A 20,396-nucleotide genomic window follows, 5' to 3' on the forward strand; every position below is an offset into this window, starting at 1 on the left:
ATTGTGCAATTACACCTCTTTGCTCCTTTTTTAGAAGCTTTGTCATACCATTAGAGCTGATTATCTTTCCTGGTTTCCCTGCAATACCCCTTAATTCAACTTCCTTTCCTTCTGTAGAAAATTTAATGAAAAGTTCTTGAAAATTAAAAGCTATTGTACCCAAGGATTGTAGCCATTGGACTCCTAGTACAACATCAGCACCTCCCATTGGAATGGAAAGCATTGGGCTAGTCAATACATATTCTCCCATGGATAGCTTGATATTATGGCACTTTCCAGAGCAATTTATTGTTCCTCCATTTGCAATCATCACTTGACACTCTGGTGCTGGATATAGGAAGCAATTCAATTCTTTTGCTACCCTACAATGAATAAAATTGTGGGTGCTTCCTGAATCAATCAACACTATTACCTTTTTCTTCTTGATTTGTCCTTCTATCTTGATGGTTTGAGGAGTGGTAATTCCCACCAATGCATTACAAGATATGGTCGGATTTATTTGTTCTTCATCTAGGCTTTGTTCCTGGAGTATATCTTCTTCTTTTGACCTTTCTTGCTCCTTTTCTTCTTCCTCTTCACAATCTATGTAGAATAATTTCTTCTCAACACACTTATGACCTTTAGTGTATTTGCTATCACAACTGTAACAAAGCCCTTTTGCTCTTTTTTCTTCCAATTGTTGTGGTGTCAACCTTATAGGTTGTGGAAGACTGGGGGCAACAACACTTCCGTCTTTATAGTTGTGAGTGGTATGCTTCCTAGTTGCCATAATTTTGCTTTCCATTTTTCTTGCTAACCTGAATGCCTTCTCTAATGAATCAGGTTCCCAAAGGCGAACATCATGTTGGATATTATCCTTTAAAGACCCTATGAACACATCAATCCTATGCTCCTCTGGAATATCTTTTACCCTTATGTTCAATTTTTGGAACTCCTCAATGTGCTCCATTACTGAACCCTTTTGTTTGAGACTTATCAATTGGCTAAAAAAAGTGTTGCTTTTTGTATCTTCATAATGTGCTATCAATTCTTCCGTAAAAATTGCCCAAGTGATAAATTGTTTACGAGAGCAAAGCCATTGATACCATACAAACTGATTTGGTTCCAAATATACAGTTTCCATACGTACCTTTTGTGTGTTTTGCACATTATTGAGATCGAAGAACTGCTCCATCTGTAATATCCATGTGGCGGGATCCTTGCCATCAAACTTCCTCATATCGATTTTTGGAATATGGTGGGTCTTCGATCCAACATTAGAGTCTATGGAATCATGATTAACATTTCTTTTGTTCACATCATGAGTTTCCTTTACAACCTTTTCACCATTAGTAAGTATTTCTTGTAGAAAATTTGTCAAATTTGTCTTCAAATCTGCCATGTCTGTCTTCAAATCTGTCTTCAAATTTTCCATGTCTCTCTTCAAATATGTCTTCAAATCTATCTTCAAATCATCCATCTTAGCTTCCACGCCATTTATCTTAGATTCCACGCCATTTATCTTAGCCTCTGTTAGCTTTTGTGAGCGTGACATTTGTTGCACTTGTTCTTGTAATTTTGATATATCATGTAGCATTTCTTCCTCTTCTTCATGAGTCATGCTAGAGCTTTCAGGTTCCTTACTAGGTGTTTGCATTTTCTTTCCTCGGGGCATCAGTTACCAATAATAATGCTTTACTATGCCCTTTGAATTCCGTTAAACCAAGCTTACACAAAAATTTAAAAAAAGCTACACACCTTTTTTCACTTTATAGAAGCCTGATATTGAATCTGATGTATCTCTGTAATTTCAGATCATCCAATTCTGAAATTGTGATTTGTAGTAGCCTTTTGTGTCCTCTTTCCAATGCCACAAGTCTGAGCCAAATTGGATTCTCCAAGGAAGAGTTATGTGAAATCTCCCACAGTGACTTGCTTTTAGACTAGTTCCGTAGAGTGAACTTGTACGACGTTCCACGAGTCACTGTTTCAACCTTTGGATCTGAAACACACATACAAGAAACTACAGTCCGTCCTCTTTCTATACCTTCTTACGAAATTTCAATCCAATCCCCAGAGAGAAAGTTATGACGATTTTCCCCAGGTCACCTGTTTTGAATGTAATTCAGGAGTCTGCAAAAAGACCAACTTCCTCAGATCATATCTCCGCAAATATCACGCGAAAAGCTCCGAAATTTGGACCCAAGGTTCAACGCGATTTCTTCTAAAATGGGTTTTTTTTTTTACTTCTGTAACATCACAGAAAAAAAGTTATAGTGAAAATTCCACGATGACCTGTTTGGAGCAGCGAAACCCTAGAATCCAAAGCTCCGATACCAAATGTTATGAAACCAGCTCAAGAAAAGATAGAAAAGATAGATCAACGCCTTAGAATTCAGCCTCTTCGAGGGGGAAACCTCCTTTACATTACATAAATGAACAATTATTGTATGATACAAATGACAAAACCTCCTTTCTATATATAGGAGTCTAAGGAGTCACAATATAATCTAGCCGACCTAACAATAATAATATAAAGCCACAAAAATAACAATAGAGGGATTCTATGGGGCACAGAAATAACAACATGGGGGTAATAGGGGCACAACAATATAAATAAGGGGTATAACTACAATAGTAATGGGGTAATCACCAATATTATAGGGACCCAACATAATTGGTAGGACATTCAGTGCAACTAGAGCAGCCATTCTTGGTTTTTGTGGATTCAAGAATGGGGGAAAAAGGGTTTTTAGTCAAATTGGGGGAAAATTGGTTCAATTCAGAGTGCTTTGGGGTTGCTGGGAAATTGTTTTACTTAATTACTTAATAATTTTAAAGCAATTGAGTAACAGGTTTGGGAATTAGACAGGGTTTCTCGATGTATTTGGATAAATACCTAGTTTTGGATCTGAACAGGTTGATGGATGATTGTGCATGGTTTGAAGGAGGCGTACGTGACTGAAGAATGGATTGGATGTTCAGTAGCTTCGGCAGGTTGACGGTTGAACATGGGTTGGCAATTGCATGGAGGTCTGAGCATTTTCCATGATAAAACCAAAAACAATGAGTTTTTTAGTTTTATTTGTAAAGTCAACCAATTTGGCGGGTACACGGGGAAAGGTACGTTTGGCATTAAGTGGGGGATGAGACGTTTTGTCATCTAGCGGGAGGCAGTAAGTGGGTTTGGGTCACACTGCTTTTGGGCTTGAGGTGGTTTCAGGGGGAGGTTGCCCGATGCCATTTATCGGGCGACACGTAGCATTGGGGTCCAAAGCGAAACCACCCATATCGGGTGGGTAAAGTTCGACCTTCAGAGGCCGCCCAATATGATCATCAACCGTCAGATCGAAAGGGGGCAGATCGCACAGTGATCAGGGTGGGGGTTTCATCACGAGGTTAAATGGAGGGGCTCGACGAAGGTTTTAAAAGTGGCAAGATTAAGTTAATCAGGGATTATGGTGTGGTTAGGGCATCGGGGGTGATTTCATTGGCGGGGTTGACTATCAATTAACCGCAGATCGGTTAATTAATTTCTTTTATTTGAATAGGGTTTATAAAGTTTATGTTTCAAACTTTTCGGGCGGGATATTAATATAAGGGTTTTTATTATATAACTATAGGGGAAGGGTTTATTGCTTTGGGAATTAATATACATATAAGTGTTAGAAGTTAATATGATATTGGTGGAGAATGAATAAAATGCTAAGTATAATGCATTTCTTTCTTTTGTTTTGTCACAAACATTATACTTAGGTTAAAGTAGTTTTTTGGTTTTTTATGAGAAAAAGGGTCTTTTCATGGGGGAATGATCACTTTTTCTAGGATAACAAGGTTTTATCCTTAGAGAAAGGGGTTTATTAGGGGAAAATGATTTTTCCTTAGGAAAATGATGTTTTTCTTGGGAAAAGGGATTTGTTGGGGAATATGAGTGAATTTGAAGGGGGTGAATGCTTATGAGGGGACTTTTAGCACTTAGGACCTATAAGTTATTAGGTTGAGGGTCTGGTTCCTCCAGAAGTCAGAGAAATGCTCTGAGCCCCTTTAACTTAAGATTTTAGGTACTTTAAGGCTTTTCTTGGAAATTAGTTAAATGGAAAATGTAATGAATGAGGGAGGTTAATCAATTGACTTTGTGTGCTTTGATAAATGCTCAATTTTCATCCATACTTAGAACTTTGATGATGAAGGTAAATAATATGATCTTATCTAATCAATCATCACAATTCTGCAACCATTCTTCTACTTACCCATCTACTTGTCCTACCATTTTTACCTCTCTTTATTAGGATGCACTTAAGCTAGCAAACCCTTTATCAAAACTTTTCTTTTCTTTTAGAAAAGTAATCTATCTAAGTCTAACCTTATTACATCCAAGGGTTCAAATTAAACAGTTGAGCTCCTTTTATTTACTCTACCTATCTACTTCTCTACCAAGATTAAACAATTTGGTCAGATTTATTCTCTATCTCTAAGCATAAAATTGAAAACATGAAATAGCCAAGTTTAAACATTTTGACCATCCATGGATTGTGGAAAAGGTAACAAGCTGCAAACAATATTTTATTCTCCATGAAAAGTAAATAGTAGTGGTATTTTGACTTGTACACTTTCATGGTCTTTTTCTTTCTTGGGGTTCATTTTTATCTTATTTGACTTTTTATTCTTTTTTTCCTTTGATTTTTCTTTTAGGACATACCCTGTTTACATTTTTTATTTTTATTTTTTAAATATGGAAAACATTTGCAATAAGCAAAGGTATGTACATATTACAGATTTGACCTCAGCCATTCAAAAATTATGACCCCTATTGGTATAGGAACACAATAGTGGCTCCACTTGGGGATGGAATTTCCTAGTGAAATGTCAAGAACTGGTAGATCAATGGCCTTCCTAATTACTGTGGTCTAATTTCTGCAACTTTTCCCTTTTACTTTGTTGCATTATTGGTATTTATGACAGTGAAACTTCTAAAGCTTAGGGCCTTCTCTTTGGGCTTCAACTCTAAAATTACCATCCAATCAACACTAAAATTTTGAAGAATAAAATATGTACAAGTAATTAGTAAAATCAATGACTGGGATCCATGTAGTGCTTAAGCATTCAACCATTAATGGGTCCTCCTTCTACTTCTGCACCATCCAATTCTTTGAGGAAAAAAGAATTATTAACCCTGAAAGAATAAATGATGTAAGGGCCTCTCCATAGGAAGTCGAACTTCCCATGTTTACCTTTGTCTCCCCTTCTTGAGTCCCATTCCAAAAGTTTATCTCCTAGGTAGAAATCTTCTGCCTTGGTCCTTTCGTCGAAAGCTTTCTTGATTCTCTCCTGCACAACCTGGGATTTGATATAAACTTCTTCCCTGGTTTGTTGTAAGTGAATTGTCTGGTTGATCCTTCTTTGAATATCATTTGGCTCAACCTGTGCTTCTTGGAGCAACTTCATCACTGGTGTTCCCAAGGAAGATGGGAAAACAACCTCCATTCCATAGACTAGATGATAAGGACTAGTACCAATGCATTTCTTTGTGGTCAGCCTATCTGCCCAAAAGGCATTTACTAGCTTCTTGTTCCAGGTTTTCTTGTTATCTTCCAACAATTCTTTGATGATATGTACTAAGCTCTTGTTGGAAGACTCTGCTAGTCCGTTTCCTTGGGGATAGTAGGTTGTGGAGTGACCCAGGGTTATATGATATTTGTTGCAGAAATCAATCATCCTCTTTGATTTGAAAGCTGCTGCATTGTCTATGATGATTTTGGTTGGGCAACCGAATCTAGACAGAATGTTGGCCTCAAGGAAACCTATTATGACAGTATCAGTAGCCTGTCTTGAGGGTATGGCTTCTATCCATTTTGTAAAATAATCTGTGGCAGTCAAGATCCATCTATGTTGGGTAGAGAAGGGGGGTGGATTTCACCAATGAAGTCAAGACCCCATTATTGAAAAGGTGCTTCGGTAGATATTGGTTTCAAAGGTAATGGTAATAGTTTTCATTTTCCTTCAAAAATCTGACATTTGTGACATGAGTTTGCAAATTTCTTTACATCAGAAAATAGAGTTGGCCAGTAAAAGCTAGCTTTTACGATCTTGTGAGCTGTGGTTTTCCAGTAAATATGCCCCCCACAGTCACCTGCATGAAATTCTTGTAATATTTATTCAGATTCTTCCTTTAACAAACAATTAAGAAGGATGCCTTTGTGATTTTTCCAAAATAAAGCATTGTCAATTATGCAAAACTTCAAAGATTTCATTTTAAGAATCTACTTTTAGTCCTGGATAACTCAGGAGGTGATCTGAAAATCACTTGTGAGTGATATCAGTTAATTAATTAATGAAGGTATTACAGACTCATGTGTTGGTGTGTGTCTATGTTATCTTAGGCAATGGATCAATAAGATTTCAAAATACACAGACACTGGAAGTTGGAAAACAGTAAGAGAAACATAGCAAGCAAATGAAAAAACACAACAAATTAATAAGGAGTTCACCCAATCCTCATGGGCTACATCTCTGGTCAAGATTTTATTGGTGGCCTTCTTTTATTGTGTCTTAGGTAGAGTTTCTACAATGAGGAACTCAATTTGAGTCTCCAGAACAAATGATGCTTAGTAGGGTGGTTCTTGGATTCCCCAAGCCACTAGAGTGCACAGACTCTCCCTTACCAAGTCTCGACCCCAACTGGTCTTGATGGGATGAGTCCAATTTGGTACTCAGTTCCCGACAGATATCTTCACAGGGATTGCTTGAACCTCTCAAGCCTTCTGTCTGCTCAATGCTGCCTTAGCTCTATAGGTCAGCTCAACTCTCTGTTCTTTTCTTCCGTCTCTTCGGTCTCACTGTCTCCTTCTTCTCTCTTTCACTGTCTATTCATGGCTTAAAGCCAATCCGTCCCTTGACTGTTTTCTTCCTCTTCCATCTCTTCAGATCGTCTGCTGCTGTCTGCTTGGAATTCCTTGCCTTTGCGTGATCGCCACTGTGTAACATTTCACAGGGAGGTGGCCACTTGTCCCTTCATAAACTGAGTGCCAGCTTTTCCTCAAGCGGTTTGTTATTTCAGTTATGCCGCAAAATGATCCATCTTCCAGCTTAGTGGTCAATTCGGACTTCAACCTTTATATTCCGTAGCTTAATTCTCCCTCCGAATCTAGTTTCCCATCGGGCACAATCTCCACCATTAGATTTGGGGCCTCCAGATCCTACAGTTATCGCTCTTATCATGCGGTTGACTTTCTCTAACGTTGGCCTACGATGAGAGCGATTTTTTCTCTCATCCTCTAGACACACGTCAATCAACGTATGGAATCGCTCGATCCCCTGCCAAATCCGCTTACCCCCTAAAACGCCTCCAATATTCCATCGATTTTGGAGCACAGAACCCACCTTCGGTTTTAGCGCTTTTCCCACAGTTTCCTGGCTTCCCTTGTGACCGAGCACTCGGGGCTTTTCCTTCTCAAGGGGTTTTTCCTAGCGATGCGCGATTAGCGCTTAGCACATTGGAAATGGATTTCATTTTCTGATATGGATTTCCCAATTGCTAGTTTGTGCCACTGCGTTGTCTCCATGGGCCTCGGTCAGCGCACTTTAACTGAGGTCCTCGTTGTTCTGTGCTGGCTACAAACTGCCATTATCCAGATGTCTTCCTGATAGCTCATTGTTCATAGGTTTTTGAAGTCTGTCATGATTTTTTACAGTCATAGAACTCTGATAATTTTCATGGATCCAATTCGGATCACGACCTTGCCATTGAAAAAGCTTTTGGACCACCAAAAGTTGGTTTTCAAGCATCGACTAAGTGAGGATACAATTGTCTCACTTGTCTAATCTCTATCCATTTTGCACTGCTCGGCTTTGATCCCCTGAGCCCAACCCTAAGGCACTCAACATCTCCCCTGCGTGTCATCCTCACCTTCCTGTCTAGAACTGTGTCTTCCTGCAATTCATTAAACAGGTCATCAATAGAAGGCAATTGACTCTGCTCTTCGGGATCCTCAATTAGTGAGGGTTGAAACAATCTCAAGCAATCTGCATTCACGACTGAGTAGATGTGCATGTAAGCTGGTAGATCAAGGCGAAAAGCATTCTCACCAATTTTCTTAAGTATTTTGAAGGGTCTATACCTGATAGGCTTTAGCTTTTTAACTTCACCTTGCATCCTGCCCTTGCTAATATACAGCCAGACTTGATCACCAACTTGGAAACTATGCTCCATCTGATGCTTGTCATGCCTTGCCTTATATTTGGCTTGGCACTTTTCCAGCTGTTCCTATACTACCTAGTGGACCTCTTGGGTCTGTTCAATGAACCTAGTTGCCCTATCCACATCACTATGTCCTTCAAATGTTGTGTCCTTACCAAAGACAAAATCCAAAGGAGACCTTGGTGTGAAACCAAAATAGGTCTCAAAAGGAAATATCTATGTAGAATAATGTTTGGCTCAGTTGTAAGCATGTTGTACATAACACAAATGTTCATCCCAAAGCCTAGGATGCTTGCTGCAATATCCCCTGAGTAACTGGATCATTGTCCTGTTGACTACTTCTGTCTGGCCATCGGTTTGTGGATGAAAAGCTGTGATTTTCTTCAATTTGGTGTCCATCAGTTCCCATAGACTTGACCAAAACTTTCCCACAAATCAGATGTCTCGATCAGATACAATGGAAGTGGGTAATCCAAAATGAACCCAGACATGTTGAAAGAAAAGTTTTGCAGTTTGTTCAACTGTAATCTGTTTATTACAAGGTATCAAAATACACATTTTGCTGAACCTATCCACAACACATACAGATAGTCACGACCTTTCCTAGATTTAGGTAGTCCTCCAACAAAATCCATGGAAACACTTTCCCAAGGATGAGAAGGAACTGGTAATGGAGTGTACAAGCCTAATTTTCTATTGCTAGGCTTTCTTTTAGCACACATAGTACACCCTCTTACATATCTAGAAACTGTCTCATTCATTTTTGGCCAATAACAAAATCTTTACAGCTATGCAACTATTTTACTTACCCCAAAGTGACCTGATATTAGAGAAGTGTGTGCTTCTCGAATTATCTTTACTCTTTCAGTTTGTGGAATGCATAACTTCCCACAATGATATACAAGTCAGTCCTTTACATGATAATCTGATTCTTCTACTCGTTTACCTTGACTTAAAGTTGCATATACATCTTTAAAGTCTATATGTTGAGCATATTGTTCAATGTAGCTCTCATGTAACACATAATTATGCTTAAGTATAGAAGATGCATTATAATGGGTCTAGATAACATACCTGCAACTTTATTGTGTATGCCCTTTTTATATCTAATGGCTAAATGAAACTATTGTAGAAAACCCATGCATCTATAGTGTCTTGATTGCTGTAACTTAGTTTGGGAGTGTAGATATTGAAGTGGTTTATGATCAATATGTATTATTGTCTCTTTTCCCATTAATTAATGTTTCCACTTTTTCACACTCTGTACTAATGCATACAATTATTTATCTTATGTGGGATAGTTAACTACTGCAGAATTAAATGTCTCAGAATGATACCATATGGGTTACCGTGCTGTGTTAACACTGCTCCCATGGCATAGTGACTGGCATCTGTTTGGCTCTCAAATGGTCTTTGAATATCAGGCAGTGCTAGTACTGGTGTTGTACTAATCTTTTCTTTCAAGGTGTCGAAGACTTTCTGCTATTTTCTTCCCCACTGAAACACCTTGTTCAATCATGTTAAAGCATGTAAGGGATTTGCAATTAAGGAAAAGTTAGAAATGGACTTTCTCCAATATTGTGCTGCTCCTAAGAAGCTCCTAACTTCTGTAGTAGATTTGGGTTTAGCCCAGTTTACAATGACTGCCACCTTAGAGGGATCTATCTTCAATTCACCACCCCCTACTATATGTCCCAAATAATTCAAATATGTTTTGCCAAATTCACATTTTGAGAGTTTAACATAAATTTTTTCTCTTTTCAAAACATCTAGTGTCTGCTTAACATGCTTTAAATGTTCTTCCCATGTTTTGTTAAATATCAGAATGTCATCCAGATACACAATAACAAAATCATTAAGAAAAGGTCTGAGTACATCATTCATTAATCTCATGAAAGTAGCAGGAGCATTAGTTAAGCCAAAAGGCATAACCAGCCACTCTGACAATCCCTACTTTGTCTTTAAAGCAGTCTTACATGCATCTTGTTCTACAAATCTGACCTGATGATATCCACTATGCAAGTCTAACTTGGAAAAATAAACAGCTTCTTTCAATTGATCCAAAATATCATCTATGTGAGGAAGGGGATAACGATTTTTGACTGTTATCTTATTTAGTGCTCGGTAATCAATGCGCATTCTCCACGAGCCATCTTTCTTTCTCACCAAAATGATTGGTGACCCACATGGTGATGTGCTAGGTCTGATGAACCCTTTTTCGAGCAACTCTTGCACCTACTTCTTGATTTCTGCATTCTCTAAAGTGGACAACCTGTACATTCCAATGTTAGGCAATGGAGCATCTTGCTGCAAAAAATATCATGCACTATTTCCTTTTTGGGTGGCAGACCTTTAGGTTCTTGAAACAAGATATCATACTTTGAAACAACTTTTTCTAAATCAGCTTGTTGTTTAGCATCATAGCCCTCAAATACATTTTTTTTATCAGGTTTCTTTTCCTTTACAACCATCAGTAAAAAATGTTTGCATGAATTTATCATTCGTTTCATCTGCCCTGAGTTTATGAGAGTATAATTTTTCTTGAGCTTATGAGCTCTTACAAAGTATTCGATTCCATGTTTAACGAGTAGATACTTGTTCTCAACTCTATAGAAGATAGATTTTCTGTCATACAAGTAAGGACTTCCTAAAAAAATTCCACATATATCCAAAGGAATTATGTCTAACTCAACCTCATCTACAAATGCTGACCCAAAAGAAAACTTGAGTTTGCATTGTCTAGTCACTTGTAGTTGTGCTTTATCATTTAACCATCCTAATGGGTATGGTTTCTTGTGAGGTGTAGTCAGTAATCCCAACTTCTTTACAATTGCTTCAGAAATTAAATTTACTTGTGAGCCACTATCAAACAAAGTATCAATCTTTTGATGTTTGGAAATAACTTGAATATGGAAAAGCTCATGTATTTTTCTCTCATTTTCTTCATCAGTAGTAGATTGTGTAGAATTACTAGTAGATGCTTCAAAATTCTTACCTTTTATACATGTGGCTGCAATAATTGTTTCATCTCTTGAGTCTGATCCCAAATCTTTTTGAATAGCTGCAACAACCTTCTTCTTCTTGCCCTCGAACTTCTTTGGTCTCAGCTTCAGATGCAGAATCCAACTATGCTCGTCATCATGCCCATCCTTCTTATAGTGAGTGCATGAATGTTATGAAACCAACTCACAAAAAGATAGAAAAAATAGTTGAATGCCTTAGAATTCAGCCTCTTCGAGGGGGCAACCTCCTTTACATTACACAAATGAACAAATCTTGGATGATTCAAATGAAAAAACCTCCTTTCTATATATAGGAGTCTAAGGAGTCACAATATAAAGCAGCTGACCTAACAATAATAATATAAAGCCACAAAAATAACAATAGAGGGATTCTATGGGGCACAATAATAAAAATATGGGGACAATAGGGGCACAACAATATTACTAAGGGATACAACTACAATAGTAATGGGGTAATCATTAGTATTATAGGGACCTAACATGCTCCTCTCCTTCAAAAAAGTGTTGTCCTCAACGCTTGAGTAGTTTTGGATGCTTCTGTATAAAATTCTCATCCTCCCATGTGGAATCTTCAGCAGATAAGTTCTTGCACTTGATGAGATGCTTCGAAATTGATCGATTACATAGTTGTTGAGTTCTTGTTTCTGTGACTGCTTCTGGTTCCAATATAATTTTTCCTTCCTCATCAAGTTTTGGCAATATTGTTTGAACTGGGAGCTTGTCGCCCATAACCTTCTTTAAACATGAAACATGGAAAACTGGATGCACTCGAGACGCTGCAGGAAGCTCCAATTTGTATGCCATTGTACCAATTGTTTGCAACACCTTGTACGGACCATAATACTTTGGTGATAATTTATTATCCTTCTTAGCTTTCTTGAGGGACACTTGTTTATATGGTTGTAGCCGTATGAATACCCAATCACCTACATCAAAACTTCTTTCGCTGTGATGTTGATCTGCCTTTTGTTTCATTCTATTCTGTGCCAACATTAGGTTATCCTTTAAGAGTTGGAGGACTTGTTGTTGATGTTCTATGTGATGTTCCACTACTTGAACCTTAGAATTTTCTCTTAAATATGATGTGATGGATGGTGGCTGATATCCATAAAGTTCCATAAATGGGGTCATTTTTGTTGTTGTATGGAAGGAAGTGTTATACCACCATTCAACCAGAGGCAACCATTTGACCCATTGTGTATGTTTATCAGATACAAAGCAACGAATATATCCTTCCAAACATTTGTTTACTATCTCAGTTTGCCCATCAGATTGAGGATGATAAGATGAGATATGAGCTAACTGAGTACCAAGACAAGAAAATAATTCTGTCCAAAAATTTCTAGTGAAACTGGGATCTCTGTCACTTACAATAATCTTTGGGTTTCCATGTAGCTTTTGAATTGTTTCCATAAATGCAGTAGAAACTGTACTGGCTTTAAATGGATGTGATAATGCACAAAAGTGTGCATACTTGGTAAGCCTATCAACTATCATCATAATGACACTCTTTCCCTCAGACTTGGGTAAACCTATGATAAAATCCATTGAAACTTCCTCCCAACGTTGGCTTGGAATGGATAAAGGTTGTAATAGACCCGGGGTCTTAATTGTTCCAACTTTATTTTGTTGGAAAACCTAACATTCCGCCACAAACTTTTGAATATCCGATTTAAGGCCATCCCAAAAAAATTCCTTCTTAACCCTGTGGTAAGTTTTTAAAAATCCTGAGTGCCCACCTAAGGGAGAAGTGTGTAATTCCATAAGAATCTTTGTTTGAGTTGCGAATTCTTACAGAGGTATAAGCGATCTTTGTACCATAATGAATCATTTTTCTAGCTAAATGTATTAGATGTATTGGAATCTTGTTGTAACTTTCGAATAAGTGCCCACACTTCTTCATCATTATTCCATTCCTCTCTTGCTTCGTTTATCCAATCTGGTTGGATAATAGAAATGGTGCACAACAATGCTTCCACATCCTCATCCTTTCTTGAGAGTGCATCTACCACCACATTTTGCTTCCCTTTTTTGTAGATGATCTCAAAGTCATAACCCAACATCTTTGTGACCCACTTTTGTTGCTCTTCAGAGGATAAACTTTGTTCTAAAAATTATTTAAGGCTACCATGATCCATTTTTACCTTGAAGTGTCTTCCCATTAGGTAGGGTCGCCATTTCTTAAGTGCATGTAGTATTGCCAATGTTTCCTTCTCATAAATAGCTTTGTGTATAAACTTTCCCTTGATTGGACGACTTTCAAAAGCAATGGGTCTTTCATCTTGCATTAAAACGACACCAATTCCATTTACTGAAGCATCACATTCCACAATAAAGGCTTTTGTGAAGTTTGGTGTAGCTAAGACCGGTGTTTGGCACATTGCCTCTTTAAGATGTTCGAAGGCCTTTGTTGCTTTTGGAGTCCATGAAAATGCATCTTTCTTCAATAATTTTGTTAGAGGCGCTACTATTCTCCCATAATTCTTAACAAACTTGCAATAATACCCTGTCAACCCGAGAAATCCTCGCAGATGCTTTATGGATGTGGGGATTTTCCATTCATTAATGGCTTTAATTTTTCTAGGGTCTACCTTAACTCCTTCATGAGATACAATATGACCCAGATATTCCACCTCTTGTACTCCAAAGAAACATTTGGATCTTTTTGCATATAATTGTTTCTCCTCCAATAGTTGTAGCACCCTGTCAACATGTTCAACATGATCCTTCCAAGACTTGTTGTAGATTAGTATATCATCAAAAAATAATAACACAAATTTTCTAAGGAAGGGTTTGAAAATGGAATTCATCAAACCTTGTTCTTCAATAATGTTGTTAGAGGCGCTACTATTCTCCCATAATTCTTAACAAACTTGCGATAATACCCTGTCAACCCGAGAAATCCTCGCAGATGCTTTATGGATGTGGGGATTTTCCATTCATTAATGGCTTTAATTTTTCTAGGGTCTACCTTAACTCCTTCATGAGATACAATATGACCCAGATATTCCACCTCTTGTACTCCAAAGAAACATTTGGATCTTTTTGCATATAATTGTTTCTCCTCCAATAGTTGTAGCACCCTGTCAACATGTTCAACATGATCCTTCCAAGACTTGTTGTAGATTAGTATATCATCAAAAAATACTAACACAAATTTTCTAAGGAAGGGTTTGAAAATGGAATTCATCAATCCTTGAAATGTAGAAGGTGCATTGGTAAGGCCAAAAGGCATGACCAAAAATTCATAATGACCCTAATGAGTTCTAAATGTTGTTTTTGGAATGTATTCAATCTTCATTCTGATTTGATGATATCCTGAAAGAAGATCTAACTTGGTGAAGTAAATTGATCCATGCAACTCATCTAGTAATTCATCAATGACAGGAATGGGAAACTTATCTTTAATAGTGAGCTTGTTGAGCTCCCTATAATCCAGACACATGTGCCATGATCCATCCTTCTTGTGTACCAATACTACTGGAGTATAGAAAGAACTTTGACTAGGTTGAATTATACCAACCTCTAGCATTTCTGCAACCATACGTTCAATTTCACTCTTTTGGGCATAGGGATATCTGTACGGCCTGATGTTTGGAGGAACACTTCCTAGAATCAGATGAATAGCATGATCATGATCACGAATAGGTGGGAGACCTTTGGGAGTCTCAAATACCTTGGAATGATTGTCCAAGACTTTTTGGAGATCTAGAGAAATAGATGATTCTGATGTGAAAACATCTAGCGAACATAATTGTGCAATTACACCTCTTTGTTCCTTTTTTAGAAGCTTTGTCATATCGTTAGAGCTGATTATATTTCTTGGTTTCCTTGCAATACCCATTAATTCAACTTCCTTTCCTTCCGCAGAAAATTTCATGAAAAGTTCTTGAAAATTGAAAGCTATTGTACCCAAGGATTGTAGCCATTGGACTCCTAGTACAACATCAGCACCTCCCATTGGAATGGAAAGCTTTGGGCTAGTCAATACATATTCTCAAATGGATAGCTTGATATTATGGAACTTTCCAGAGCAATTTATCGTTCCTCCGTTTGAAACCATCACTTGACACTCTGGTGCTGGATATAGGAAGCAATTCAATTCTTTTGCTACCTTAAAATGAATAAAATTGTGGGTGCTTCCTGAATCAATCAACACTATTACCTTTTTCTTCTTGATTTGTTCTTCTATCTTGATGGTTTGAGGAGTGGTAATTCCAGCCAATGCATTACAAGATATGGTCAAATTCATTTCTTCTTTATCTAGGCTTTGTTCCTAGAGTATATTCTCTTCTTTTGACCTTTCTTGCTCCTTTTCTTCTTCCTCTTCACAATCTATGTAGAATAATTTCTTGTCAGCACACTTATGACCTTAAGTGTATTTGCTATCAAAATTGTAACAAAGCCCTTTTGCTCTTTTTTCTTCCAATTGTTGTGGTGTCAACCTTATAGGTTGTGGAAGGCTAGGGGTAACAACACTTCCATCTTTATAGTTGTGACTGGTATGCTTCCTGGTTGCCATAATTTTGCTTTCCATTTTTCTTACTAACCTGAATACCTTCTCTAATGAATTAGGCTCCCAAAGGCAAACATCATGTTGGATATTATCCTTTAAAGTCCCTATCAACACATCAATCCTATGCTCCTCTGGAATATTTTTTACCCTTATGTTCAATTTTTGGAACTCCTCAATGTGCTCCATTATTGAACCCTTTTGTTTGAGACTTATCCATTGGCTAAAAAAAGTTTTGCTTTTTGTATCCTCATAATGTGCTGTCAATTCTTCCGTAAAAATTGCCCAAGTGATAATTTGTTTACGAGAGAAAAGCCATTGATACCATACAAACTAATTTGGTTCCAAATATAAAGTTGCAATACGTACCTATTGTGTGTTTTGCACATTATTGAGATCGAAAAGTTGCTCCATCTGTAATATCCATGTTGCGGTATCCTTGCCATCAAACTTCCTCATATTGATTTTTGGAATATGGTGGGTCTTCGATCCAACATTAGAGTCTATGGAATCATGATTAACATTTTTTTTGTTCTCATCATGATTTTCCTTTACTACCCTTTCACCATTAGTGACCATTTCTTGTAGCAACTTATTCATATTTATCTTCAATTCTTCCATCTTATCATCCATGCCATCAATTTTAGTGTCCATGCCATTCATCTTAGCTTCCATGCCATCCATCTTAGCTTCTACGGCTTTCTTTAAACAATCCATCTTAGCTTCTACACCTTTCTTTAAACCATCCATCTTAACTTCTACATCTTTCCTTAAACCATCCATCTTAGATTTTGTTGCTTTTTGTGCAAGTGACACTTGTTGATCCGGATTTAAACAGGAATGCAATAAAATACAGAGATAACTATAAAGACAGATATGCAGTGGAAATAATACCTCATTTCATTACTGTAAAATACTGAAATATGCTTACAAACAGAAATGGAAATAAACCAGCTAGGGCGATGGTAGCTTATCTCTGAGAAGAGATGTGGTGGCTACATGCCTCTGAACTATCTTACAATGAGGCTCGAAGGCCTATTTATTGTTGAGAAACAATGGAAAACCCTTTACATTCCAAAACCTAACCCTAGAAGATGAAACGCCAAATTGTGGGCCCCGTTTTTGGGTAAGTTCGTACATCAACTTCCCGGGGTCGCGAATTGGTCCTACTATCTCCGTTTGACGTGCATGATAGCCCGTTGGAAAGATCTCTCCGAGGACTACGACGAAAAAGATGATTTTTATCAGAAAAATTGTTGGCGGTAGGTTTCCCAAAAAACATCGTTTAGGGCCTCAAAATGGCTCCGGAAGTTTAGGACCCAAAAAACTGATAAAAATAGTAAATTGTGCTATAATTAAGGAAACTGAAAAAACTGTAAGAAGCACTAGAGGGGATCCAAGTGGAATTAGCGGGTGGCCACCAATATCCACCTGGATCATTCCTCCCCCCTTACGAAGCAATGGTCCCCATTGCGTTGAGTTCCTCCATGAGATGAGGGAACTTCTGCTGCACTTGGTCCCTGGTGAGCCACTTGCCCTGGTGAAGGAGTTGTCCTGCTTTGACAACTCGATATAGTTGGATATTCTGCTGGCGAGTGTGCTTGATCTGTGTGTCCATGATCCGATCAGTTGCAACTTGTTCCATGCAAGCTGGATTTAACTCTGTGGGTGTGAGTTTTTCTGCAATGTCGGACGTGTCTAGTAATGGTGGAAAGTATGGCCGAAGGCGGTCGACATTGAACACCGGGTGCAGGCCAAGGAATGGGGCAATGCTGAGCTCAAATGCATTGTCTCCCACAGCCTTGGTAAAAGTGTAAGGGCCATATTGGAGTGGTCTGAGTTTCCGATAGGCTCTGGTAAGGCGTTCCTTTTGCAAATGCAACCAGACTTTGTCTCCCACTTGAAACTTGTGTGGCACCCGATGTTGATCATGTCGCTGCTTGTACTTGGCATTTGATTTCTCCAGAATGTCATGGACCTGCTGGCGAATATGTTGGATGTGCTCAATGAAGTTGTTTGCCTTATCTGTTTTAGACTGGACATGAGCAGAATCTACATGAGTAGCTGCAAATGGCATGGCCACATCGATGGGACATAGTGGCTGGAATCCCAATCCCTCCTGGAAAGGGCTGTGGCCAGTCGAGTTGCGGAGAGCCCGGTTGTAGCTATGCTAAACATAGGGGAGGCTCTCGTCCCATGTGCGTGGATGCTTTGAGTTGTACATGTGCAGAATGTGTACGATCATCCTGTTGACGACCTCAGTCTGAACATCAGTTTGAGGATGGAAGGCTGTGGACTTAGTGAGTTTGGTGTCTAGCATTGACCAGAGGCTAGACCAAAATGTACTGAGGAACCTGCTATCCTGATCTAAAATGATAGACTGTGGGATCCCAAAGTGTACCCATACTCGTTCAAAGAAGAGTTTAGCAGTGGCTTCTACTGTGATACTCTTCTTGTAGGCCGCCATAATGGCCATCTTCGAGAACCTGTCGACGACCACAAAAACACAGTCATTTCCATGCCTAGTGGAAGGGAGGTCTGACATGTAATCCATGGAGATGGATTCCCAAGGTCGACTAGGGGTAGGCAGCGGGGTATAGAGGCCTTGCTTCTTGATGGTCGGTTTGGCAATGGTGCAAGCAGTGCACGATATGATGTACTTCCCCACATCATGTCGAAGATTCGGCCAATAGAAATATTTCTGCAGTACTGCCACCGTTTTTTCAACCCCAAAATGCCCAATGGCCCGACTGTAGTGTGCTTCCCAGATCATCTTGGCACGCTCGCTTGAAGGAACACAAAGGTGACCCAGGTGGCATAACAGGTTGTCCTAGAGGTGAAAATCTGGAACATGCTGACCCTCCAAGAGTGTCTAGTATGTGTGGCCAAATTCCGAGTCGCTTTTGTAGAGAAGTGGCCAATCAGAAGTCTCGTGCCCACAAGAGTTGAGCACGGTGGTTAACGCTATGATCGGTGGTCGACTGAGGCAATCTGCAACATTATTGGTGCTGCACTTCTTATACTTGATATTCAAATGGAACTATTGTAGGTATGTGGACCACTTCTGATGGCGATCATTCTGCAATTTCCCTTGGGTCTGTATGAACTGCAGGGGTCGGTGGTCTGTGTGGATGACCGTTTCCTTCCCCAAAATGTAATGCTTCCATTGTCGGCAGGCCTGCACAATGGAATACATCTCTTTGTCATAAATGGGATACTTCCGGACTGTGTCTGAAAGTGTCTCACTGTGATATGCCACTTGATGCCCGTGTTGAGTAAGGACTGCCCCAATAGCATAGTCAGAGTCATCTGTCTCGACATCAAATGGTTGTTGCAAGTCTGGTAATGCAAGAACTGGTGTTGTGCAGAGTCGATCTTTCAACTCTGTGAATGCCTTCTGTTGAGATTCAGACCAAATTTTTTTTGCCTTCGCTCCTCCCTTGGTGACCTGACTCAAGGGCCAAGTGATATGAGAAAATCCCAACACGAACCTGCGGTAGAAGTTGGCAAGGCCTAGAAAGCTACGAAGCTCTGTCAGAGTGGTTGGAGATGGCCAATCCCGAATGACTTGGATCTTGGCTGGATCCACATGCACCCCCCGTTCATCAATAATTATCCCAGATACTGAACCTGGGTCATGCCAAAAGTTCATTTCTCCAAATTGGCATATAACTTGTGTTGTCGCAGTGTTTGGAGAATCTGTCGGATGTGGTGGAGGTGCTCTTCCCAAGTCTTGCTAAAGATCAAGATGTCATCCAAGTATACCACTACAAATGAGTTGGTGAATGGCCGCAAGATGTCGTCCATTAGCCTCATGAAGGTTGCAGGAGCATTCGTCAATCAGAAAGGCATAACCAACCATTCGAAAAGGCCCTCCTTGGCTTTGAAGGCAATCTTCCACACATCAGAGGGTTCGATTGGTACCTGGTGATATCCTGACTTCAAATCGATCTTGCTGAAATATTTTGCCCCCTTTAGTTGGTCAAGGAGGTCATCAATCCATGGGATTGGGTACCTATTACGGACAGTGATCTTGTTCAGCGCTCGATAGTCAATACAGAGTCTCCAAGTCCCATCCTTCTTTTGTACCAGCACGATCGGGCTCCCACAGGGTGATGAACTCGGACGGATGTGACCTTTTTGCAGCAGCTCCTGAATCTGCCTCTTGATTTCATCGTTCTCCAGAACAGAGCGCCGATAGATTGGTCCATTGGGCAGCGGTGAACCTGGGGTCAGATCAATGGAGTGCTTGACCTGACAGTGTAGAGGAACCCCTGCGGGGGAGGTGAAGATGTCCTCATACTCCTCCACTACCTTGCCCATCTGTAGTTGTTGTGCGGAGGGGCCCTGTCTGGAGGTCGTGGCCACCGTATTCTTCTTTTCTTGAGGGCATATCATCAGGAAAACAAACTTCCCGGTTTTGGAAATGTGCTTACTGCATTATTTTGCAGTAACCAAAGAGATGGCGGTAGGCGGTGCTACCTCTGGTATCCTATACAACTTATTTCCCAAAGTAACAATAACAGCACGGGGCCTTGACTCATACACAGCATGTCGCTTCCACAAGTATGGTTGTCCTAATAACACATCACAAACTTCAAGGGGAGCAATGTCACACAATACCTCATCCGTGAAGGGCTTGATGTTGTATGGAAGGTGACACTGTTGGCTCACGAGAAGATCC

The 20,396-nt window shown here is 39.3% G+C and overlaps 1 pseudogene; it reads right to left on the reverse strand.

Moving 5' to 3' along the window:
• Positions 1–20,396, reverse strand: part of LOC149246138 (cytochrome P450 709B2-like) — a 184,236-nt pseudogene that overhangs the window by 23,306 nt on the left and 140,534 nt on the right.

Source organism: Pinus tabuliformis, chromosome 7 (assembly GCF_031772625.1).
Source record: "Pinus tabuliformis cultivar Carrire ecotype Pingquan chromosome 7, CPIR1, whole genome shotgun sequence".
NCBI classification, from domain to species: Eukaryota; Viridiplantae; Streptophyta; class Pinopsida; order Pinales; family Pinaceae; genus Pinus; species Pinus tabuliformis.